Consider the following 25,100-nt stretch of genomic DNA (forward strand, 5'->3'; position numbering starts at 1 on the left):
ATCCTGCTGGACTGCCTTTGCTTCTGTCTTAAAGCAGTTTGTGAGGATGGACTACGGGGAATGCCGAGTCTAAAAAGAGGGTGACATTGAATACAGCAGCAAGCGATCAGACTACACTCACAGTTAACAGAGCATGGTTAATATTCCTTATAATTGTAGCTGTCCCCAATATTCCACTTCTGCCCCTAACACGTGTGCTCTGGGTCCAACCTGTTTGAATGCTGAGAAATAAAAGACAGGTGCTTCCTGCGGACTTGGCACCAGCAGAAACCACCATCCCTCGCTGCCCAGTGCAGGCCCCCCTGGCGTCAACGCGCAGCCTGCCCGCAGGCTCCATTATCTTCGTCTCAGCCCCTCCTGTTCTCCGTGGAGATGGACAAGCATCAGTTTCTCAGGGCTCAACATGGCTTTTCACGTGTGGATTAGAGCCAATTCCCAAAGGTACTAGAAGCGTGGCCACCTAAGTGCAGCCATGGGTGGCATTCTTCCCAGCCTCAGCTGAATTTAAATCACTACACCCTTGTGTTTTCTACAGCTTCCCTTGCTAACGGGGTTATAGATGCCTTTAAAAGACATCCTATATAATAAAGATGTAATATACAAATTAACCCTCATGCTGTGACGCCATCACAAAATGACTGCGCCCGAAGCAGAGGCGGGGTTCCCAAAACACAAGATGGCTGTGCCCACAGTGGAGGCGGGGTTCCCGTAATGAGTGATCAGCAGGGACCTGAGGCTGGGCCAGGGTGAGGGACCCGAGGCTGTGCCCCCCACCTGGCGGGGCTTGATGGGGGACCTTAGGCTGCATCCCCTGCCCCGGTGCCAGGCTGGGGGACCTGAGGGTGCACTGGGGGACCTGAGGCTGTGCCCCCTGCCCAGCGGGGATTAACGGGGGCCCTGAGGCTATGGCCCCACCTGGCACCGGTGGGGCTTGACGGGGGTGGGGCTGGCCGGGTCTGGATCTCATCCAATGTGGGTGGGGCAGCCGGGTCGGGGTCTTGAGCGATTTCGAGGCAGGCATGGGTGGGCAGGAATTTGACTCTGGGTCCTGCGGCATGCCCCAGACTCTGACAGGAAGGAGATTTTCATATACATTTTACTAATTTTCTTTCATCTCTCACATTTCTATTATAGAGAAAGGGCAAATAGCAATATTAAAATATTTCCTCTAATTAATTCCCTTTTAATGTGCACAAATTTCGTGCACCAGGCCACTGGTTTCAAAATAATATTTCAAAACCCAGCATTATTTGTTTTTCTCTCTGTAAAGCCTCATCTATCATATGTCTCCATATCTTGCTTCAGGGAAGTGGAGGGTGAGCGGTCAGAGGAGATGTAACATGCTAACTAGGAAGTTGTGAGACATGATGGAAATGAATGCCTATGCGTTTGCTTCATGTTCAAAGATGGGCTGAATGGAGGATTCTTTTCACTTGCCTGTGTGTGTGTGTGTGTGTGTGTGTGTGTGTGTGTGTGTGTGTGTTGTGTGTGTGTGTGTTTCTCCGTGCAGAGTCTGTGTGTGGCCTTCTTCAGGTGAAAGCACAGTGTTCCCACTGTTGCTCATCCCACTGTTCAGATTCCTCTTGAGCCACTTGCCAGCACAGTCACAATCTCCCTGGGTCTCGGTTTTCTCATCTGGAGAATGGGAATAATAATTGTATTGGCCTGATTTTCCTATAAGATGCCTTTATGAGTGAAATGGGCGAGTGTTTGTAAGAGCACTTATTCACTATAAAGTGCTACACAAATGTGAGTTACTGAGCTTTAAACAATAATTTGAAAGAAGTATTAAGTGTTCCTGAAGTCTAGATATGCAAAATCCAGGATATCTTGGTCATTTGTTCTCAGATGGCAGAAGTTGGTCCCTACGCTGTCTGTTCCATGTGTCCCAGTCTCTTCCTCAAGGGCTCAGGGCTTGGAAGGACTTCCCAGTGCAGCAATTATCAACAATAAGAGCTTCAGCAACTCCTTGTTCACTTACTACTGTCTCTTTGTCATAAACCATCACAAGTGGTTAAGGGTACCGCTGTCTTTGGAGCCAGACAGACATAGCTTTGTGTCTGGCTCTGCCACTTGACTTGTCTGTGACCAGCTACTTAGCTTCTCTAAGCCCAGTTTCCTTCTTTGTAAAATGGGTGTAATATTAATAATAATAATAATACATAGCTTATACAGTTTTTGCGAGGTTAAAATAAATGAATTTTATTTTACCACTAAATGCAAAGAAACTAGTTCAATGTCAATGAACTAGTTTCTTTGCATTCAGTGGTAAGACTTTCTATTGGGCCTGCCTTCATTTGACAAGCATTTTCTGAATACCTTCTATAAATCCACACATACTTTTTGGTTCCATTTAATGAGGGACTACCACCCTGATCAAGTACTACCCACTAGTTCTCCAGTTCTGAGAACTCCAGCTGCAGTGTACAAAGGGAAAATGAACATAGTTAGGTCTTGGTTGAGAGTAATGGAGGAGGGCTTTGGGGGAACAGGTAGGGCTGTGGGAACAGCTTTGGCATTTGAAATAGGTTGCAAACATAGCAAAAATGACCTGGAGTAGTTCCATAGTCAGATAGACTGCAACAGCAAAGAGACTCAGAAATATAGTGGCTACAACACAATAGGAGCTTATTTCTCTTTTACTCAAAAATTGGGTAGACAATCCAGGGCTACACTAGTGGCCTGATGGTGCCAAGGAGCCAGCCTCTCTGTCTTTCCCCTAGGGCAGTGGTCGGCAAACTGCGGCTGGGCAACCGTGGCTCGCAAGCCACATGCGGCTCTTTGGCCCCTTGAGTGTGGCTCTTCCACAAAATACCGGCTCTCCCACAAAATACCGACTTCTGCGCATGGGCCGTGAAGTTTCAATCACACTGTACGTGCGCACCCACATGTGGTATTTTGTGGAAGAGCCACACTGAAGGGGCCAAAGAGCCGCATGTGGCTCGTGAGCCGCGGTTTGCCGACCACGGCCCTAGGGTATTCATCTGGTCTGTTTGGCTCCCTGACACATTTTATGGCTTTGCATTCTGGCCAGCAGAAAGAAGAAAAGGGTGATGGGAAGGCATAACCACTCCCTTTAAGGTCACGACCTAGAAATCACACATATTCCTACCATAACTTAGTCATGTGACCACAGCTAGCAAAGAAGGCTGGGGAATGTAGTCTTAATGCTCAGTTGCCATGGGACCAGCTAAAACTTGGGAATTCTATTACTATAAGAACAAAGAGAGGATCCTTGGGGTACAGGTCACAGTCTAAGGGGTAGGTTAGGAGAGACAGCAATATAGTAGACCATAACAGCAGATGAACACAGTTTGGCCAAATTATGGAAGAACGGGTAAGGGAAAGGCAGGAACAAGGACTGATACCTGGGAACTGAGCCTGTGGACTGGGTGGCTGTGAAGAAAGCAGTGTGGTAGGAGATGTGGGTTCGTGCAGGTGGCTGTGGAATGGTGGGTGCACTGACCATGTGGAATTACAGAGGAATGTATGATACTATGATTTGGGGATTGCACGTCACCACAGTGCCTTTTCTGGGACAGCCTGGTTCTGTGGGGGATTTTTCTCTGCTACTTGAATTATTTGCTCATTAATTATGGGGTAACTTCACTGGTTTTCTATTCATGTTTCTATTTTCTCATATGAGCTCTTTCCACTAATCACTACTGCCTGTGTTCTGGATGTAACAATACCAACAAGGACCGAGGTGGGACTGGACTAAGGATTTACCAAAGTGGTGTAAATGCTATTTCACATGGATGAGAAGGGTGCATGCAATCCCCTTTCAAGATCTCTAAATTCATAATCCCGAGATCTCCAACTGAGCTGCTGAAAGCTGCAATCTAAGAAGTCAGACAGATTTGAATTTTCATGAAGCAATGTAGGAAAGGCATGTCAGTATATTTGTTTATTTATTTTAATTCTGCTTTATTTTTATTTTTTTAATTTATTGGAGTGACACTGGTTAATAAGATTATATGGGTCTCAGGTGTATGATTCTTTAATACATAATCTGTATATTGTACTGTGTGCTCACTACCCCAAGTCAAGTCTCCTTCCATCACCATTTAGCCCCCTTTACCCTCTCTTACCTCCCCCACCTCCCCCTTTCCCTCTGGTAATCACCATACTGTTGTCTGTGCCTATGAGGTGTGTGTGTGTGTGTGTGTGTGTGTGTGTGTGTGTGTGTGTGTGTTGCTTAATCCCGTCACCCTTTTCAGCTAGTCCCACAGCCCCTCTCCCCTCTGACATCGTATAGGTCCCATCTTCATCTTCATTTTTGACAACATAATAAGCACCAAGCTAAAAGTTATCCTTATAAGCATGTGTTTCTTATGTGTATTATGGTTTGAGTTTTTGTGCCACGATTACACATGACGTAACTGCCATTCTTCCAGCTAAATGCCTCTGAACATGTGTTCGTGCATCCTCATCTGTTTCTTTGTAGAGAAAACATGCACAGACCAGCAGTGTGTTTGGAGGAGTATCTCATGATTCAACACCCTTCCTCTGTGAGCCATCAAATAGGCAGCAATGGTGGCATTCGGTGCTCTCAGCTTGAACCTAAGTCTACAGAGATGTGGTTCTTTAGCTCAGACATGGATGGTACCTACCAGACTTGCTGTTGCCTCTGGAACAAAGAGTGGGCCTGTCATGTTGGCCCTCAAGCACTGACTTATCAAGAAATCTCCAGGGGTAATGGATATGAAGCAAGTTAAGTTACCTTGGTTCTGGTTCAGCCTTGTCACTCAGAAAACTGTGGCAGGCCATTATAGTTCCATGTGTCAGACATCTGTGTGTTGCTAAGGATAAAGGGCCTGGTTGGGATGGACATTAAATACATGATTACAATAGACAGTGTGAGTTCTGGATTGGTGGCTCTCGGGCACGTTTGGTGCCCTAATTTGGTTGGGACTTAGTACCCTAGAGCGAAACCTTTTACATTCTGGCATTTCAGGGTCCAAATGAATAAAGGCAGGCTCTACCCGTCAACCCCCCTAATCTAAAGTGAAGCTGTCAGTCCAAGCATGGGAACACCACCAACCTTGACAATGTAAACATAAAAACAGTAGGGACTGAGATGACAGAGAGGCAGGGGAGAAGTGGAAAAGCTAGGAGGTAGGTGTGATAATGACCTCATCTTATAAAGCAGGAGACAAGAGATTTTATTGTTAGTTGATGGAAAAAGAAATAATTTTGTAAATAATACTACTTTACAAACTAAAATAATAGAGAAGCCAAAATAATGATGTACCCTTATTGGCAGGAAAAATGAAGGGGAAGTGGAGAGGGGCTCAAGTGAGTTGAAATCAATTGATAGTGTCTACAATGGATAAATGGAGGCATAAGAATAGAAACATTATTTAAGGCTGTGGAAGTAACCCCTTACAAGGGGTAAAAGTGTTTGCCTCTGGCGACCTCAATTGGGCTGGAGAGGCATTCGAATGCATCACTTGCTTTTCATTATAAGCCCATCAGTCTGATTTTTAAGTCTCATTACATTTGTTAGAATTAGGTTTAGTTGCAAGTGACAGAAAACTCAAAATAACAGTAGTGTAAACAAGAAAGCTGGTGACTTTCCTCTCGTGTAAATTATCCAGGAGTAAGCAGTCCAGGTCTGCTATGGCAGCTCTGCTCCACGGAGTCCTCAGAGCCACAGAATTCATCCAGCTCACAGCTCCATAGGCCTAGGCTGTGGTCCTTATCCTCACCATCCAAGATGGTGACACCCATGTTCCAGGTAGCAGAAGGGAGTGGCAAGGGACCAAAGAGGGGGAACACTGGGCATAGGCAGTGCCTCTTACAGAAGGGAACTGGAGGTTGTCCCATAACACTTTCACATTTTATTGATCCAAACTTAGACACCTGGCTACACCGAGCTGCAAAGGAAGCTAGGAATTGTAGTCTGCACTAAATTTTCAAATACTATACATATAAAAATTCTATTACTCTAGAAAAAGAGGAGAATATATATTGTGGGACAATTTGCTATCCCAGCTACACTCACCTTGATGTTAATAATAACAAAAATCATGAGCATTTAATAATAAAGCTATGTTTTTGTAAGAAAATGCTGGGAATAAAAATATCAAAAATTGGAATGGATTGATGATAGGAGACAGGGATGGGTAGATGAAACTATGTGTGATAAAGCAAATATGGTGGAATGATCATTGTAAATCTAGGTGGTGGCTCTGTTCACTGTACAATTTTTCAACGATTTATTTAAAAATTTTAATAATAAAATGTTGCCAGAAAATAGGGTTAGGAAATATAAAAGAAATCAGTTATTTTAAAACTTATTTTTTAAATCCTCACCCAAGGATATTTTTTCCATTGATTTTTAGAGGGAGTGGAAGGGAGGGTGGAAGGAAGGAGAGACAGAGAGAGAGACAAACATTAATTTGAAACACATCGATTGGCTGCCTCCTGCACACGCCCCAAATGGGGCCTGGGATTGAACCTGCAACCCAGGTACATGCCCTTGACCTGAAATCCGACCCTAATGGGTGGCCATTGAGAACACGGGCCAGGGCTTTAAACTACTTTTAAAATTCACAGTATGTCTAACCTGAGAACTTGGTTTCCCCCATCCCTCCACTCAAGTCTTCAAGTTTTACCCAGAACTTCTCTCATTCTTCACATTCTGACTTACTTTTCCTTACTCTTAGTTCCTCCTCCTTCGCCATCAGTCATGTCCCTGACTTTCTGGCTCTGTCTGGGTCTATGCCTGGGCCTTGACACATGACTTTGGATGTCTCAGGTTTGAATTACCTGCTTGGGCCTCTCCCCACAGGCTCTGCTCTGATCTGATTAAGAGGAAGAGATAGTCCTGGCCTCACTGCCAGGCAGCCTCCCCCCACCTTCCCCCCGCCGCCCTTCCTCTGCTTGGGGAATTCAACGTGACATTTTGTTCAACAACTTGAAAGCATATTTTTCCTCCTTCCTTGCCATCCACCTTCCCTTCCCTCGCTCCCTCCCTCTCCCACTTCATTCATTATTTTGTGCCATTTAGCAGATAGCAGCTATACTGTAGCTTATAGAATGACAAAGGAAGACAGTGCAGTTTCTAGGCTATATCCTCTCTAGGACACTCAGCATAACTGAGAACATAGGGCTAAATCTCATGTGGGTCATGGTTGAGGTTGTGGTCATTCATTCATTCATTCATTCAACAAATATTGAATGCCTACTATGAACCAGATACCATAATGGCTCATTGACTGATCCTCAGCACAGTCATTGGGGAAGCAACTTAGTTTCCCAATGAAAGCTTAATGGGCCCTGCTGTTACACCACCCCTGGGGGTTGCACCACGGCTGACCTTTGAGAAGAGCCTGCCTGATCAGGAGTCCATTTGGTAATTCAGTAACTTAGCACCTTGGCCAGGGGCCAGACGGACCTGCACTAGAAGCATTCTCCCCACGGTGACTGCTGCTGGGAGCGCGTGCCATTGTGTGGCACAGACCTTCCTCCACCACCTGCCTCGGCACCGCACACACGCCGCCCAGCTGGGCTGCACAGGTGTGTTTCAGGCTTGGCAAAACCGTGAGCGAGCAAACTGCACAGACTTCCTGCGTGTCTTTCTTCTCAGGTAAACACAACGCAGTTTCTTGCATAAACAGTCCCTTCGTTTATTCCATGCCAGGGATCCTGGTTACGTTCTGCCTGGGCTCAGTGACATGACTGGGTAACTCGTCACTGCCCAGGTGGTCTTTCATCCTGTTGGGAACTCCCCTGCTACCTTTTCCTTTGGCTTTTGCCATTCAAAGCAGCAATGATGAATGTATGCAGTGTGTGGCCTTCGTGCCGGGGTTTCTACCTAATATTTCCCAATGTCATTTCCATAGAATCTGCCAAGGAGTGGAGAGGAGAGAAGATAAGGATGAAAGGACAAAACGAAGCCAGGTGAGCCGGAAAGCAGAGGGTCTGCAGCCTCCTTAGCCCACCTTGCCTGTGGGGAACACGGCATCTTGACCTGTTCACACTGTTTTGACTTTCCAGGTTATAGTGGGAAAGGCTGGGACGACCTGAAAGGCCACTTAACATCTCTGGCCTGGAGGTCTGGCCTCCTTGTGCCTAAAAATAGGTTATAATCAGATCCATTGAAGGTGATCAGCAGAGAGCCATTGCCTGCGACCTCTTTGCAGCTGAAAAGGACTGAATTAATAATCAGCACAACTATCATTATTACAAAAGGCGCCTTTTCCGCTGGTTTCTCCGAACACATCCGTTTGGAAGCGCTGAGGGGTAACCCCTCCCTGACCCCCCTGAGTAAGAGAGCCGGGAGGTGGCCCTTCTGTTAATGCCTTGGGTACAAACTGGCAAGACACCTGAGAAGAAGCCTCTCTAGCGGTGCAGGTGGCTTCTTGCCTCAGGTAACGCGTCTCATTGTCCCTTTGTGCCCTCACAGGCAGCCGCTCTCCGGCAAAGCACCAAGTGACACTGTAGAAACGGCAGGAGGGCAAGCGGGGACCCTAGACAAAGAGGGCAGTTTGGGAGGAGGAAAAAAGAAAGAAAGAAAATCCCTCGAAACATCTTAAAAGCAGCCAAGCCTAAGCATGACCATATGAAAGAGACGTTCTCTTTGATTTCACCACGCGGAGTTGAATTTACTTTCTGGCTTTTTTTTTTTTTTTAAGAGATTCTGTGGGGCAGAGGAAGCTCCTCCAGAAGGAAGACAATGAACATTTGCAATGAGTTTCGATGCAAGTGGACATTTTGGACTATGTTTTAATACAGGTTACATAACACAAACAAGAAAAGTGACGGCGAGACAATGCTTTGAGTGGCCCAGCGCCTCTCCGAGGAGCTCACAGTGATTCAGAAACGCTTTAAATTCCCGGGCAAGTTCCTGGCCAGCTGTCTGAGCCGGTGGCAGCCGCTGCCCTCTGCGTGATGGGGAGCTGCGGGCCCAGGTGCGGCCCCCCAGCTCCTGCAGGCTCCGCCCGAAGGTCTGGAAATGGCCAGGCCAGGCCAGTTCTCCTCAATCTTGCACCCAAGCCCCAGGGGCCGCAGCATCACTGGCCAAACCTCATGTCTTGGTGCCTCCTCGGCTGCTGGCCAGTACCTCAGAGAGGCCACGGGGCCTGGCAGGAGAAGGTGGTGGCCTTCGCTCCCAGGGCCTGGACGTCTGTGCATGTGACCATCTGGATTTCTGAGCTCTGCCTTTGTTGCTGCTTCTAACTTTGTGACGTCACCTTGGTAATTAACCTCTGGCTCCTGAGTTAGTAAGCTTGGAGCAATAACATGCTCTCTTCAAGGCGGTTGTGAGGACTTGGAAAGATGCGTGAAGCACGGAGCACTGTGTCTCCCATGGAGGGGTGTTCCCAAAAGGCTGCTTTCCACGTTTTCATTTTATTAATAAGGGGGATTGGTGCGCTGCTGCTTTGCAAACATTAGACAAGCTTCCCTTTTAGAAATGCTTTCTTCTCCGACGAGTAACTTTTAAGCTGATTCTACCTGATGGGGGAAAACATGTGATTGCACCCACCCCTAACACACATGGGTACATGAACACTAAATCAAGCCTTAAGGAATAGAGACGTCTATAAAGCTATGAGCAAATTGTACTAGTTCACCTGGTTTACGCCTTCATGAAGGTGCTGGGGAGCCCAGGTTCACTGCCGAATAGAAAGGTTTCACCCTAACTCTCTGCCAACAACTGGCCGATCGTCTTCCCAGTGAGCCAGCAGCGAGTGTAGGCTCTGGAGTCAGACCTTGGCTGGGGCTCCCCACACTCAGTGTTCTCATCCACACAATCGGGGCGATGGGACTGCCTGGCTTACAGTTCCGCATAGGAGTGGGAGTCATGCCGGTGAAATGGTGGCGCTGCTCCTGGGCACCACCTGGTTAGTGGTCGCTGCAGCGGCGCATCATCATTGTCTAAAGTTTGCAAAGCAGCAGCGCACCCACCCCACTTATTAATAAAATGAAAACGTGGAAAGCAGCCTTTTTCGAACACCCCTCCCTGGGAGCACAGTGCTCCGTGCTTCACGTATCTTTCCAAGTCTCACAACCGCCTTGAAGAGGGCATGTAATTGCTCCGAGCTTACTAACTCAGGAAGCCAGGGTTTCAAGAGGTTAATTAGCAAGGTGACGTCACAAAGTTAGCCGGTGAAAACACTTTGCAAACTCATTACAAGCTCACGTTTACCTCTAGGCCTGAGTTACAGAGCTTTTAGCAACTAGTTTTGAGTGCACGCCATGGCCAGGCATATACACTAAACAAGGAAGAAACATCTAGTCAGAGAGAAAAGACAGGCGCAGGGCAGTCCAGGCAGTGGTGTGGTGGTGCTGGCACTCAGGTGGGTGGAATTGTTACATTTCAGCACAGCTGCTGGAACTGCCATTCTGAATCCAGGCTTGCCTTGGACAGGGAGTGACTTAAAAAAACATCAGGAAGACAGAAATTTATGAAAATTGTATTTACTCAAGGCTGGAGAGAAGGTTTCTGTCTAGCCTGAAAGTGAAGTCATGCAAATTAAGAGGGGAAATGGTAAGGGGATACACTGAGCAGTGTTTCCCAAAGTGTAGCCCATAGGACACAAGTTTCATGAGATGCTTGGTGACAGGGTTCTGTGGTCAGATAAGTTTGGGAAACTGTACATGAACTCTGCCTTTTTTGTTGTTGTTGTTGTTAATCCTCAGCCAAGGATATTTTTCCAGGGATTTTTAGGGAGCGTGGAAGAGAGGGGGAAGATAGAGAGAATCATCGGTGTGAGAGAAACACATCGATTGGTTGCCTCTTTCAGGAGCCCTGGCTGGGCCAAGGAGAAACCTGCAACCAAGGTACTTGTCCTTGGCCAGAATCGAACCCGGGACCCTTTGGTCCACAGGCCAATGCTCTATCCACTGAGCCAAACCGGCCAGGGCAACTCTGCCTCTTGAGGTAAACAGTGCACATCCACACAGGAAGGCTTTCAGAAGTCCTGGAGGGAGACATCTCTTGTCAGTAGCTTCTCAATAGCAATTCATCGTTATTTGGCCACCAGCTCTGAGATTTCTGTTGGAGAGACAATGGGCCGGCCCAGCAAATGAATCGCAGCGTTTCCATGGCCATCAGAGGCGTGCCGTCTCCTGGGCCAGGGATGAGCGTGGGTGTGCATGTGACAGTTCCTCTGGGCACTGAGACATCAAGGGGTTGGGTCCTTGAGGGCTTCTGGGAATAAAAAGAGAAGTGGGTGGAGAATGTGCTTCCGTGTTGACCCTCCTCTGCTCTCTGTTTACCCGAGGCTGTGTGAGAGGCGGTGTGAGAGGCGGTGTGAGAGGCGGTGTGAGAGGCTGTGTGGGGTGGTGTGAGAGGCGGTGTGAGAGGTGGTGTGAGGGGCTGTGTGAGGGGCGGTGTGAGAGGCAGTGTGAGGGGCTGTGTGAGGGGCGGTGTGGGAGGCGGTGTGAGAGGCGGTGTGAGGGGCTGTGTGAGGGGCGGTGTGGGAGGCGGTGTGAGAGGCGATGTGAGAGGTGGTGTGAGAGGCGGTGTGAGGGGTGGTGTGAGAGGCGGTGTGAGGGGCTGTGTGAGGGGCTGTGTGAGGGGCGGTGTGGGAGGCGGTGTGGGAGGCGGTGTGAGGGGAGGTGTGAGATGCGGTGTGAGAGGCGGTGTGAGGGGCGGTGTGGGAGGTGGTGTGGGAGGCGGTGTGAGATGCGGTGTGAGAGGCGGTGTGGGAGGCGGTGTGAGAGGCGGTGTGAGGGGCTGTGTGAGGGGCGGTGTGGGAGGCGGTGTGAGAGGAGATGTGAGAGGTGGTGTGAGAGGCGGTGTGAGGGGCGGTGTGAGAGGCTGTGTAAGGGGCGGTGTGAGAGGCGGTGTGAGGGGCGGTGTGGGAGGCGGTGTGAGAGGCAGATGCGGTGTGAGAGGCGGTGTGAGGGGCTGTGTGAGGGGCGGTGTGGGAGGCGGTGTGGGAGGCGGTGTGAGGGGAGGTGTGAGATGCGGTGTGAGAGGCGGTGTGAGGGGCGGTGTGGGAGGCGGTGTGGGAGGCGGTGTGAGATGCGGTGTGAGAGGCGGTGTGAGAGGCGGTGTGAGAGGCGGTGTGAGGGGCTGTGTGAGGGGCTGTGTGAGGGGCGGTGTGGGAGGCGGTGTGAGAGGCGGTGTGAGGGGCGGTGTGAGAGGCGGTGTGGAAGGCGGTGTGGGAGGCGGTGTGAGAGGCTGTGCGGGGCGGTGTGAGAGGCGGTGTGAGGGGCGGTGTGAGGGGCTGTGTGAGAGGCGATGTGAGGGGCGGTGTGAGAGGCGGTGTGGGAGGCGGTGTGGGAGGCGGTGTGAGGGGCAGTGGGGGAGGCGGCGGGGGAGGCGGTGTGAGGGGCGGTGTGAGATGCGGTGTGAGAGGCGGTGTGAGGGGCTGTGTGAGGGTCTGTGTGAGAGGCGGTGTGGAAGGCGGTGTGGGAGGCGGTGTGAGAGGCTGTGCGGGGCAGTGTGAGAGGCGGTGTGGAAGGCGGTGTGGGAGGCGGTGTGAGAGGCTGTGCGGGGCGGTGTGAGAGGCGGTGTGAGGGGCGGTGTGAGAGGCGGTGTGAGGGGCGGTGTGAGGGGCTGTGTGAGGGGCGGAGTGAGGGGCGGTGTGGGAGGCGGTGTGGGAGGCGGTGTGGGAGGCAGTGTGAGAGGTGGTGTGAGGGGCTGTGTGGGAGGCGGTGTGGGAGGCGGTGTGAGGGGCGGTGTGAGAGGCAGTGTGGGAGGCGGTGTGGGAGGCGGTGTGAGGGGCGGTGGGGGAGGCGGTGGGGAAGGCGGTGTGAGGGGCAGTGTGGGAGGCAGTGTGAGAGGCGGTGTGGGAGGCGGTGTGAGGGGCAGTGTGAGGGGCGGTGTGAGGGGCGGTGTTAGAGGCGGTGTGAGAGGCGGTGTGAGGGGCTGTGTGAGAGTCGGTGTGAGGGGCTCTGTGAGAGGCGGTGTGAGGGGCAGTGTGAGAGGCGGTGTGAGGGGCTGTGTGAGAGGCGGTGTGAGGGGCGGTTTGGGAGGCGGTGTGAGAGGCGGTGTGAGGGGCGGTGTGAGAGGCGGTGTGAGGGGCGGTGTGGGAGGCGGTGTGAGGGGTGGTTTGGGAGGCGGTGTGAGAGGCGGTGTGAGGGGCGGTATGGGAGGCGGTGTGAGAGGCGGTGTGAGGGGCGGTGTGAGGGGCGGTGTGATAGGCGGTGTGAGGGGCGGTGTGGGAGGCGGTGTGGGTGGCGGTGTGAGGGGCGGTGTGGGAGGTGGTGTGAGAGACTGTGCGAGCTGGCATGTGACTGCCTCCTCAGCCCTGAGGGGAGGACCCTGACAACTGAGACAGGAGTGGCCAGCCCAGCGCCTGTTGCTGAGAGCGCCCCGTGCCCCCTGGCGGCTGCCTCCCACTGCGCTGCTGCTAACGCCTGGCAAGTCCTTATGGTGTGAGCCCCCCATGCGGGGGAAGGGCCTACAGCCACAGCAGCCACCCTGTCCTCCTGTGCACTGTGGGGCCTTCCCCTTGGAGCAGACCTCATCCGAGGAGGTGCTCTGGTTACGTCAGGAGGCAGAGTTCACGCGCAGGGCCTGTCTTCAGAGCAGCATCTCTAGCATCTCCATCCCTCGCGTGGTCCACACTTGATGGTAAACATGTGGGCGATGCGGGTGGCAGGAAGGGACCAGGAGAGAGAAGGGGCAGGTGGGTCCCAGGCCCCACACCCTTACTGATGCGGCTTTTTGTGCCTGAGTTTTACCGCCTGGGAAGTGAGGGGTGGACCTGTGCCCGGGCCCAGAGACGGGGTCCCCGCAGCTGCGGTCCACCTACTCTGTACCAAGTCTCTGCGTTTCCAGGTTTTAAATATCTGTGCCCCTTAAACCAGGTGACAGGACACTGACGTCTACTTACAGACCAACTGGCTACTTGCTTGTTTACGTTCTAACTCTGCCTTTCCTGGTTCGCCCACTGCCCTCCCTTGGAGGCGAGGGCGCTTTGGGCCAGGGCCACCACCCCGTCCTGACAGGGACCCCCCCAAAACCCTCGCATTGGGCGCGTGGGGCAGGGAGGAGGGCCTGGGCGCTGTAATGTCAGCCCAGCTCTAGCTGCTGGGTCACCGGGTCAGCCCCTCCCAGGGCGACGTTCCCAGGCCCGAGTGAAAGTCCCACGCACAAGTGGGCAGCACGGGTGTCAGGTTCCGGGGTGCTGCGGCGGGACGGGGTGCCCTCCTGCGGGCAGGACGGGGTGCCCTCCTGCGGGCGGCTCCCCAGGCGCCGGGCCGGCCCTCCGCGGAGGCTCCTGGACGTGAGAAGCAGGTGGTGATTGACTAGCTCTGCTCGAGCGGCTTCAGAGGCTGCGGTTTCCCGCAAACGTGTCCTCTTCGCCCCACAGCAGCCCCCGCTTCCCACCCGGGGCGTCACCGCGGGGAGAGGACGCGGGTGCACGTGCGGGCGGCGGAGCAGAGGGAAGCAGAGCCGCGCAGGGAGATTTGCTCCCCTGACTGTTCCTTAATCCTTGAAACCCAGCAGCAGCTTCTCCTACGCTGCCTCTCAGGGATGTGGAAACGGAGGCCCCGAAGCGTCAGAACCGTGTCGGGGGACACCGGTAAGACGTGGCCGGGAGGGTCCAGCTGAGGCCGGCTGCCGTCAGAGCCCGCTGCCCGCTGCCCGCTGCCGTCCCCGCGGGGAGGACGTGCCTCTCGGGCTGGGGAATCCTCAAGAGCGTAGACCCCTTCTGTGCGCCGCTTTCCGAGTTAGCGCGGGGCCAGGAGGCTTATAACGATTCTCGGGTTCGGTTGCTCAGCAGCTTGACGGTTTGGGCGGCACAAGTTCTGCAGATTCCCTCGCCTGGCAGGGAGGCCGGGAGGGAGAGGAGGCTGCTGTGGTGGATGGCCACAGTGTGGCCGGGTCAGGGCCTGGCCGCCGAACCGCCTCCGGCACCCAGCCCCCCGGGAGGTGGTGCTGAGACTGCTGCCGGGGAGGCGGCTTTTCAGGCTGTGACACAGCAGCCTGGCCAGGCCTCCGCGGGGTGAGCTGGTGACATCACTGGCTGAGGCCTCCACCTGGCCCTTTCTCAAGAATGCTGGGGTCATCTCAAAGGTGCAGGGTAAAGGCCAGGGTGAGAGAGGAATCCTGCGGGGACAGCCATCTGTCAGTCCAATCTGACCCAGGATTGGGACCGGCTTCTGCAGAAATTACCTTTTTAGTATTAGAGGAAGAATCGGCAAGCATGTGTGGGCCTAAATGAGTTTCCAATGGATCAGCAGAAAAGTCAAGAAAAAGTTGTGTTTCTTGTTCTAATCCCCTCACTTATTCCACCAAATGGTTGTCAGATGTTCAACCACAGGGGGAGCGAGGAGAGCCCACACAGAGGCTGCGCGCTGGCTGCAGGGAGGTGTCTTGAAACAGCACCGCTACGTTCGGTTCTGGAACCAGTTGAAAGCCCTGGAGAAGAGCCTATCCCGTTGCTCTACGGTGCCCACGGGGAGGCGGGAGGCGGGGGAAGGAAGGCTGTTGGTTGCTGGGAAGAAGGTCGGTATGAAAATCCCAGTTCGGCCAGGAAAGCGGAGTTACAGACGCTTCTCCTCGCCTTGGAGCAGCACTGCTGTCCCCCTGGGCTGGAGTTCTGGAGTCTCTCCTCCCAAAGTACTACTTTCTTATAAGCGAGGGAAGTAAGAATCTTGGTTCCTTATGTTCAGCAGATTGCTGTTTGCAAATAGTTTGCCACTTATTTTCCAACCCTGACCCCCGGGTCGTGGTTTCCTGGGGCCCTGGGTGGGGAAGGCGCGGGAGGCCTTGTCTGGGTGGAGCTGTCCGAGACGCCTGCACAGGGGCCGGTAGGGCAGAGGCCGCGCACAGGCCCGACACCTCACCCCTTCAGAACGGAGCAGTGCTAACCAGCACGGGTTCAGCGCTACCTCGCTTGTTTTCGGATCCTGCTGCGTTCTTGTGACTTCTGTAGGTCTTATAGAGTGGGGCTCAAATTTACACACACTATTCAAGATTTTTTTTAAAAAGATACTGCCCATTTACTTTCTAAAAGGATCTGATCTTCCTTGCAAGTCCTCCCCTTGCTAGAAGGATGGGTGGCAGGGAGAGGGAGGGAGGTGGTGGAAACCACCAACTGCCATTTTTTTGTATTTCAGTTTCTTCTCATGTAAAGTCGCTTTGGGTGTGGGTAGGTCATGGGCCTTTCGTATGTCCTCTTCCTCTCCTCGCTCTTCCACAGAGGGAAGCTGGGTGCGTGGAAATGCAGGGAGCGGTGGTTGTGACCTGTGGCTGAGGGGAGGCGCCTCAGCGTGGGAGCTGCCTGGATTCTGGTGGCTGCCATCTGCCTGGCTGTATCGTCGGCCCCTGAGCTCCTTGAGCTGCTCTCCTGGAGTTCTGCGGTCCAGGGGTAGCCTATGGTTTGTTCTCTGCTTGGTGAGACCCCACATCCTCCTAGACTGGGCCTCTCCCCCAGCTCAGTGAGCCCCAGGCCCCTCTAGACTTCAGCCTCCTCTTCCATCGAGCCCCGGGTTGCATGCTGGCTTGCAGTCTCTGAGACAGTGTCACTCTGTCAATTAGGGTTTGGGAGCTTTACGTTACAACACAAAACTTCAACTCATACTGCCTGCAGCACTGAGAAAATGTATTATCTTATGCACTGAGAAGGCCAAAGGTAGGCTGGATTCCAGGTACAACGTGTTCAACAAGTAGAATAGGCTCTTTCCTTCTATCCATTCTATGGCAAAGCTGCTTCACCGCTCAGACCCTGCCACACGGCTGTCAGGGCTGTCGGTGGAGGTCAGTGTGGCTTACTTTGTTGCTGATGACTAAGAGATTACCAAACACTCTCATCCCTCAAAGATGGCCGTGAGTCCCAGCCCTCCGTTCTGGATGGCTCTCTTCCTCTTGTCTGGACAGGCTTCTCCCTGCACTGTGTGCTTCCTTCCCGGGGAGCGCCCTCCTCACCTGCGAGGAGACTCTGCTCTCAGTCCACTGGACTGGCTCCTGCTCTTGAAACCATAGTCGTTGGGTTATAATTCCACAACACTACTGCTCTTCATTTGTCAACTGAGGATCAAAAGGCATCTAATCCACTGGGTTGTTATAAGGATAAAAGGAGATAATTTATGTAAAGTTACTTAGCATAGCACCTCACACATACTAATAGAAGTGCTCAATAATGCTAGCTTTTTTTCAGTTCTTATAGGAAATGCTCATTTTTCCTTTAGCAAAAATAAACATCAACATTCTGAAATAATGTTCACAAAGATGATGTTGTCCAAATTGGAATCAACTTATCTCATTTGAGATGATAATTTATTAGTAAATGTATATAAATTACATTTCATGATTCTCCTAATTTTTGAAGGGCATGTCATTGGAGATCTGTGAGAAAACGAAGTTGTATCTGCTTAGGTCATTGCTATATCCCCAGCAAGTAGGAACAATAGCTGGCACATACTTAGGGCTCAACTTACTGTAAGGGATCTTCTGGAGTAGAATCCATCTTGAAATCGTAGAGCATGCTCAAAGAAAAAAAGGTCAGTCCCAGGTCCCCCTTCCAAGGGGTTGGGGTCATTGCATAATGAGTCTTAGGAAATACACCTTCAGTGGTTCCCATCCCCCCGCTGGACCAAGGGTAGAGCCCAATTCAGGCTGGCCCTCTGTAGCATCCTCCTCTGAAGAGAAAGAGAATTTTGTCATGGGCTGTCTGCTCAGTCCCTGCTTATGAAACAAAGGGCCTTTGGTCCACTTGGCACAGGTGGTAATGTTGAGCCCCATCACTCCCATCCATGTCTTAATCAGCATCCCTGCTTTGAGGTTGATTGCATATCGTTATGTGCAATACAGGCAAATAGAGCTCCATCTCGCCTTCTCTGTCCCCTTCTCTCATTTGTCCTCTAGTCTTCCGGAAGTATTTACAAACCTAGACCTTTCAGAATGAGGGAGAACATTTTTGGTTATGAAATGCTCTAATTGGGTGCTGTCTAATATGGCAGCCACTAGCCATCCGTGTCTATTTAAATTTGATTAGTTACAATGAGTTATTCAGTTCCTCAGTGGCACTAGCTACCTTTCGGGTGCTCAGTAGCCACATGTGGCCCCTGGCTATCACATCGGACAGTGCAGGTAACAGGATATTTCCATCATCATGGAGCATTCGATGAGGACGGAAGCACTGCTCTAGATCCGTGGTATTTCCAGTGTGATCTAGGGCGGCGGGCATCGGCGTCAATGGAAAGCTGACTGAGTTTCTCCAGCCCAGACCTACGGAATCAGAATCTGTGTTAAGGAGATGCTCAGGTTTGCATGCCTGTTGAACTTTGTGAAGCATTGCTCTAGTTCACCTGCCTACCACCTGCTAAAGACTTAAAATTTAGGCTTTGAAAGGTGCTAAATTTTTACTTCTTCATGAGCTCATCTCATAGGAAAACAGTGCTTATTTTTTCCCTGCAACAATTTTTTCATTTTGCCCTTTAAGAAGTTCTATTTTCAGTCTAGGTTCACCTGTCCTAGTAAAGTCTGTAGGTTAATTTTTTGGTTTTGGCACACAATATGCATCACAGTGATGTAAGACATTCATTTAGAAGAAGCTGGTGAAGGATCTTCAGAAGCTCTCTGTACTATCTTTGTAACTTTTCTATACATCTAAAATGATTCTAAAATAAAAATGTTTATTAAAATAAAAAAGTATTTTATAGTAATTTTCATAGCTTCAAATTTAATCTCATCCAAGCTACACTTTTGGGGACTGTTTCGAAAGTCCCCCTGGGAGAATTTGCCAGGGAATCTAAGCGTAATGTTTCATGGGGGCTGATTCGATGTGGAGGGTCCCAGACCATGTGGTTCCGAGGTATCCAGGCGCTGCCAGAGGAGCCAAGGATGCCTCCAGGGTTACTTGACTGGCAATTTAAATATATTCACAGGGTCTTCTGTTGACAAATTAATAATTAATATTGATGTACATATACACTTTTGTTATGTGGATAAGAGTTTTTAAAGAGACCTGAATAAGAACTGACACATTTTTTGTACACTTGGTTTTTGTTGAAGTTCTGAATCAATTAATCACCAACTTACGAAGAGCCATTCTTTTTAAAAAAAATATTATTTTTATTGATTTCAGAGAGGAAAGGAGAGGGAGATAGAGATAGAAACATCAATGTTGAGAGAGAATCATTGATTGGCTGCCTCCTGCATGCTTCGCACTGGGGATTGAGCCTACAACCTAGGCATGTGCCCTTGACCGGAGTTGAACCTGGGACCCTTCAGTCCGCAGGCCAACGCTCTATCCACTGAGTCAAACTGGCTAGGGCCCAACAGGAATTCTTGACTTTTAGAAACCTACACACAAACTAGGCAAAAATGTACAGCAAAATGAGGAAACCTATTTTGACCTCTCAAATTAGGTCATAGATCATCCCTGGAATTAAAGGGTCTTGTGATGTCAGCAAGAAAAGCTCAGGATCAACATTGCATGTTTTCCTAGGGTCTCAATTTTACTCAACAATTGAAGGGAAAAGCTAAAATAAGTTAACTGATTATTACAGAAAATACTATTTTTCAACTGAAATAGCATGACTATTTTATGTCATCAAAGAGAAAAGCTGCATGAGTTTTTTAAGATGAAACACAAAGTGACAAAAGAAATACTACCCCCGGATTCCTGTTTGTTCTCCCCTGCGGTCCAGGCACCCTTGGTGGAAAGTACTTTTGGAGGAAAGATTTGAGTAGCACATCTCTGTGGTGAACTGTTTTGATTGGGTCTCTCTTTTCACTTCAACATTTCCATATCAAATAATTGAGTTCCTCATAGTCAAACCCCTCTTATGAACTTGTCTTTGGTAGTGGGGGCAAGACTAGGCACTTGTGGGAAAGAGCGAGGCACCAGGTGAGAAGTAGGACTCTGGTGCCCCTGGGGAGCCATGACCTCCAATATGGCAGGAGCATAAATTTCAAAGGATTGGGAGGAAGTATGGCAAGAGCTGGAGGTAGGCGTGAAAGCATGAAGGGGCCAGAATGTCATAACAATATTACCCTAAGTATCATCTGGGCCTTCTCTGCCCCTCAGAGCTTAAGATTAACGAGTCCCAAACCTTTCCCAGAACATGAAATCATCCCTCGTCTCCTCAAATGTATTCCTCATGGTTCTTCCAGTATTTTTCTCTGAGTTTGCTATCTTCTTGGTTCTTCTTCCTTGGGCCAGTTTCTATGAAAAAATTCTCTGGAGATAATCATGCCATGTATTACCTACTATTAAACATATGAGGGAATGATAATGCCCATTGCACAACTTCTACTGCCATACTGCTGGCTCTTTTGTTCATACTCTGCCCCAACTCCCCAAAGCATGTAACTCATGTGTGCACTGGCCTACCACTCAACCATCTGTGGGAAGTGAGTATAACTTTCTTCACCATCTCTCACCTCATTCTACTGGCTTCTAATAAGGCAAGTGGGGGTAGCCAGCTGTCACAGTTTATGTGGGTTTTCCTGGTTTTAGCACTGAAAATCCCATGTCTTGGGGTATCTCAGATCAACCAGGAGGGTTGTTGGCCCCATAGGTAAACCTCCACCAGCTAGTCTGATACACATCCTCTGGGAATCCTAGAAAATTACATTTTCTCCATCACTCTACAAAGAGGTGAGGATGTTTTCTGAAAACTATGAGAAATGGTTAAAAGATTTTGAAATATCTAAAACCATGATGACAAGTAATTTTAGAAAGACCTCTAGAAATAAAAACCATAATGAAATACCACTTCACTAGGATGAATGGCCATAATAAAAAAGACAGCTAATAATAAGGGTTGGCGAAGATGTGGAGAAATCAGAACCCTTATACACTGCTGGTAGGAATGTAAGATGGAGCAGCTACTGTAGAAAACAGCCTAGTAGTTCCTCAAAGATCAAACATAGAATACCCTGTGATTCAGCAATCCCACTCCCAATTACATACTCAAAAGAATTGAAAACAGGTGTTCAAAAGAAAAACTTTTACATTAATGTTCATAGCAGCACTATTCACAATAGCCAAAAGATGGAAATAACCCTAGTGTCCATCAACAGATAAATGTTTATGACAAAATGTGTTACATCCATACAATTGAATATTATCTAGGAATAAAAATAAATCTATGCTATAGTAATGAGCCATGCTAAATGTGGATGAACCATGAAAACATGTTAAGTGAAAGAAATTAGTGACAATAGACCATGTATTATATTATCCCATTTATATGAAACACACAAAATAGGCAAATCTATAGACCTAAAAGTATGTTAATTGTTGCCTAGGGCTGGGGGAGAATGGAGGGTTTGCAGGTGGAGTGACAGTTGAGGGGTAGCATTTAGAACATTGTTGGTGTAATGAAAATGTTCTGAACTTGATTGCGGCAATAGTTGCAGACTCTGTAAATATACTTAAAGCCATTAAATTATACACTTTCAATGGGTAAATTTTATGGTATGTGAATTATATCTCAGTAAAGCTGTTAGAACAAACAAAAATCTCTAACAATATATGAAGAATGAACTGCATAGAGATAAGATTGGAGGGAGGAACCCCAATTACAAGGCTTTGGAAAAATATTATAAAAACACGAATTAAGGTAATGAATGGTTGGGCTGTGAGCATGGAGAGAAGAACACTAGTTTGAGGGCTCCTAGGAAATATTTTCCACAGAATCAGTGACTGGTTGGCATCTGAAGTTGGGGAGATGAAGGAGGTTTTGTCAACTGGGCAGCTTGTGATGCCATTTACCAAGATGGGGCCATTGGGGGGGGGGCGTGGCTTGGAAAGTGAAAATGTTGAGTCCAGTCTGGACTGGTCAACTTGGAACATGGTTAAGTTCAGGAGCCTGCGGGACATCCAAGTGACATACCAGCTTTGCCATTGTTTATAGAAATCTAGCAGAGGGGAGACGTTCCATGTTGGATGAATTTGGGACAGGTGATATTATCTAGAGCTACACTGTCCAAAAAGGTAGCAGTTAGTCACATGTGACCATTTAAATTTAAATTATTTAAATGTAAAGTTCAGAGAATTAGTAGCACTGTCCACATTTTGAGTCTTAAATAGCCATGAGTGGCTGGTGGACAGCACAGATATAGAACATTTCTTTTGTTGCAGAAATTTGTACTGGGCAGCACTGACCAAGAGGATTTTATCCACTGAGAAGAGGATAGAACGGAGAAGGGAAACTCTTTGGGAATGTCAACCTCTTAGGGGTGAGCAGAACAAGAGAAGCCTGAAGCCGTAGGAGCAGACAGAAAAGTGAGGAAACCAGGAGTCTCAGAAATCAAGGGAGGGAAGAGTTTCTAAAGATGGTAAGGAGACAAAAATGCCACAGATACAACAAGTGAGACAAGAATTGAAAAGCATCTATGGAACTTAGTAATAGGATCATCAGAGGTCTTGGAAAGAGTGGAGTGATGGGGCCAGACTCCAGGTCACAGTGCATTCAAAAGTGATTAGCAATGAGTGTAGACAATCTTTTAAAGTAACTTAACTCTATAAATACTCGTGAGAGCAACATTGTGCCTTACACATACTACATACTAAACACTTGACCTGAAGAGCTGCTGGCTAGGGGGATCTGAGCTCCCACGCATCCTGTGGACCAGAGGCCTGACTGGACACAACTTGAGAACTGCGTGTGGCAGGACTGCTGTGTGTGGCCCTGAGCGTTCACATGTGGGTCTGGATCCCTGGAAGATCTATTTTCCCTCCTTTTTTTTTTTTTTTTTTTTTGCAATAAAATAAGTAGAATGCAGCTGACTTTTTTTTACTTGAAATGGAAAGGCATACCTCACAAGTGAGAAGATGAAAACATATTTTTGCTTATTTCCCCCTTATATTGAAGATATCATTTTAGTGTCTCATTTCACATTACAAAAGAAATACATTCTCGTGCAAAGAGAGTTAGAAAACTCATATAAGCAAAAAAGAAGAAATTAAAATTATTTATGTTATCTGTTTGCAGGTTTTAGCTTCAGAAAAAGAAACCTGGTTTAAACAGCACAGGCCAGCATTTCCTGACATAACAGGGAGTCCGTGGCCCAAGGATGAGAGTGATGGGGTGGTGTGCATGTGTGTGTGTGGTGGGGGGGAGGGTGTTCAGGGTTGGTTTATTCAGTGGCTCATTGATGTCATTAAAAACCCAGGTACTTGCCCAGCTGGCATGGCTCAGTGGTTGAATGTGGACCTATGAACCAGGAGGTCACAGTTTGATTCCTAGTCAGGGCACATGCCCGGGTTGCGGGCTTGAACCCCAGTGTGGGGCATGCAGCAAGCAACGGATCAATGACTCTCATCATTGATGTTTCTATCTCTCTCCCTTTCCCTTCTTCTCTGAAATCAATGAAACACTTTTTCTTAAGTTTCTTTTTTTTCTCTCTGATCCACCATCTTCAAAGTGGTTTTATTCATGAGTCTTCTGGCAAGATGGTGGCAACAGCAGCTCAAGATGCCACATCCAGACATGACTATGTTGAAAGGAAGGAGAGAGACTTCCTCATCGCTTTTTAAATGAGAAAATTCTTATAAAAGCCTCCTATGGGACTCCTCCTCACATCCTGTTGGCCAGACTGGGTGACAAGCCCACTCCTTCGCCAGGACAGGCCCAGGGATGGCCCTCCTTTCTGAGCCTCTGGAGCTAGGGGTGGTCAGCTGCCCCTGAGACCCATAAATAAATAGGCCTTGAGAAGATATTTAAGCAAAAGAAGCAAACTACTCGAAAGGAAAATAAGGGAAATAAACACTGGGGAATTCATCAACAGTATTCACAGTTAAGTACCTATAGGCTTAACCATTGTTAGCATTTTGGTAACTGTCCCTTCTTTTCATGCATGTAATAATATTGTTTATTCTGTCATAATGTGTTTTTTTCCTTCAATGATACATAATGAATGTCTTTTTACGTCATAAAGAATTCTCTATAACATCATTTTGATGACTGCAGAGATCCCATTTTTATGGGTATGAGATAATTTATTTGACAGAGAAATGAATAACATTTTCAAGTGTGATGTGTAAATTTTATTTTCAGTATGCTTTATGCTAAAATGGTACTACAAAATAAGGCCTTGCTTTATTTGAAGGTAAGTAATGAATGAGGAAGGAAACTTGCATTGACATTTATTTTAATTAATGATGTTTTAAATTAAAGCATGACCATCTCTTTGCTAACAAAAACTTCTAGAGTAACATTCATCATGCATCTAATGAGTCCTTGGTATGTGAATTACTGGATTTCTATCTAATAATGTGGTAAAGATACAAACAAAGCATTGGTCATTTCTTTTGGGCTTGGGCCCTCATATTAAGCTCTGAGACTGGGGATCACTTATTTTGCACTTCCTATGAGAGCGTCATCAGAACTATGGATGAAAATACTTTATCTGCAAGACAAAGTATCTCATCTTCCTTAGACTAGTTTACTTTTTAGAGAAATTATTTCTGCCATGTGAACTACTTAAAAAAATCGTAAGGAAACTTATGCTTTCACAGGTGAAATGAAATTAATAGTGAAGCATTGATTATTCAAACTAAGTGTGTACTTCTCTCTATGTTCAGAATATTTGGGGGGAGATAATAGTAGAGCCCCAATTTTGTTGAAATAATTGCCCTAATTCTCCACTTGATGAGTCTGCAAAGATATCAGTGAGAAGATATCAGACAAATCAAGTATTCTTCTTGTTATTTACATTCTGAATTATGATAAATATATACCTTTTCTCTAAGACTTATATTTAATAAGATAGCCCATTTCCTAAAAGTCTTGCCAGCTAGTTACTTCTTTTGAACTTAGTAAGGTGAGGATAGCAACATACCTCCCTTGTTGGTCCTCTTAACTCTATTCCAAGTCTTCATTTGAGATAAATTTTCTACCTGCAGCCTGTTTCTTATGCAGAATTTCACTGCTAGCTTACCTTTTAACGGTTAAGTATATGGCCAACCCTTGATTATTCAGAAAGCTAAACTCTAGCGTTGCTTTAAAAAAATATTTGGTTCATTTACGTTTGGTTAGCACTTCCAGCTCAGGAAGAACAAGGCATGTTTTGTACTATGGAGATAGAAAGGACCAACCACCAAAAATTCTGAATTCTCATCTCTGGTCTATTGTGTAAAAGTCCCCAGAAGAAACCGTAATGCAGTCAGTGAGCATTCCTAAATGTCAGCGATTATAACATTTGACGCTCACCAAGAAAGAAAATATGCAAA

The sequence above is a fragment of the Myotis myotis genome, unplaced genomic scaffold, assembly GCF_014108235.1.
Source record: "Myotis myotis isolate mMyoMyo1 unplaced genomic scaffold, mMyoMyo1.p scaffold_m19_p_12, whole genome shotgun sequence".
NCBI classification, from domain to species: domain Eukaryota; kingdom Metazoa; phylum Chordata; class Mammalia; order Chiroptera; family Vespertilionidae; genus Myotis; species Myotis myotis.